The sequence below is a fragment of the Trachymyrmex cornetzi genome, unplaced genomic scaffold (assembly GCF_001594075.2).
Source record: "Trachymyrmex cornetzi isolate Tcor2-1 unplaced genomic scaffold, Tcor1.1 scaffold1160, whole genome shotgun sequence".
NCBI classification, from domain to species: Eukaryota; Metazoa; Arthropoda; class Insecta; order Hymenoptera; family Formicidae; genus Trachymyrmex; species Trachymyrmex cornetzi.
This window is the reverse complement of record NW_017295720.1, coordinates 289,030-290,492: the sequence shown is the minus strand read 5'-3', so window position 1 is coordinate 290,492 and position 1,463 is coordinate 289,030. Positions and strand designations below refer to the sequence as shown.

Genomic DNA, 1,463 nt, shown 5'->3' with positions numbered 1-1,463 from the left:
AAAGACTCCATATTTCTAGTTATTTATGAAACTTATATATAAATTTGAGTGCCTATATAGATAAAAAAAAAGTACGGAAACATCAATATTAAAAAAATCAAAAAAATTAAAGAATGTAAAAGACATAAATCAAAGATCCATGATTTACAAATTCATCGCTCTAAGAACTAAGGTTTCATGTGTGCACAGAATTTGAAGGTGTCAAAACATTAAGAATATGTAATATACTACAATATCAAAATATTCAAAGAAGAGGCGAGTACCTGTATTCAAGGATACGCTTCACTGTGGTCATATGATTCTCCATCTCGGCGCTTTGGCGCATGCCCTACTGAAACCACCGAATGAGATTGATACTCTGCGTGATCGCCCACGTATGCGCCGTTCATCAAATCGCGACTGTAGTTGTTCTGCATGAGGAAGCTTAGTGTATGACCATAGTAATATACAGCACGCAGAAAGTATTCAGCCATAAGTCAAAGGCGCGCGAAGATGCAATAAAGATGCACCATGCGGAAGAATGGATATCCTGGTGATCATCAAACTCCTTTCTGAGGATCGCAACCGCTCCAAAAGTGCGGATCGTCGGTAGTCCTTGAAGAATCGTACTTAGATGAGTGAAAATCGACGAGTAAGATGAGGAAGGAATAGAAATTCCAGTCAGTTTATTCAAAGAATTAAAAATTCATTAATTCAGATTTTACTTCAGTCTGCGATTGAATCTATTCTTATTTAATCGAAAAAGCTGTTTATGTGTGTCTAGAGAGAAGAACTAAAATACTTACCGATACCCTCGAGACGCTTAATACTACGACTGGTGGACAGATAGAAGATTCTCATATAATAAAAGGCAATGTCAATAAGCACCGTACCCAGGTAGCACCTATTGGATCATATACGTTTTACAGACGTTTCTTAGCTGTATCTAATATTCTACAAGCATTTAGGAAACGTACATAAATATGTGCTACTGGAGTAGATATCAGCAATCACACATTTGATATGGCGACTATGACGACAATGCCCAGTAGTGATAGACCTATCTGAATGCTGTCGATAAGCGAAGCGGGCAATATCTCGTCTACGGTGCCCATGTCCTTGGAGAAGCGATTGAGCACACATCCCGATGCGTTGGTGTCGAAAAATCGCATATGTCATGCGTTACTTGTACCGTCGTTATTTTTCTCATTACTTTTTTTTAACACAATCGTTACTTTTTCCTGTCTGTAAAGTTATTTTTTAATTTTTATTGGATTGAATCATGTTTCGATTGCTGGCGCTGAAAAATCTTTCGCTTTTGTGTCTCTAGAAGTGTACTATCTATCCAAATTGTATCGTTGTTATAACAAATGAGTGAAATACCCAAAAATTTGTTTAATGCTTGTTTAAATATACAAATATATATTTACAATTTAATATTGTATTATCTATAATAAAAAATTCCTAAATGCAATAAATACACA

The 1,463-nt window shown here is 35.7% G+C and overlaps 1 pseudogene; it reads right to left on the bottom strand.

The window, feature by feature from the left end:
- LOC108764924 (probable multidrug resistance-associated protein lethal(2)03659) overlaps positions 1–1,151 on the bottom strand; it is a 2,292-nt pseudogene extending 1,141 nt beyond the window's left edge.
- Positions 1,152–1,463: the final 312 nt, after the last annotated feature.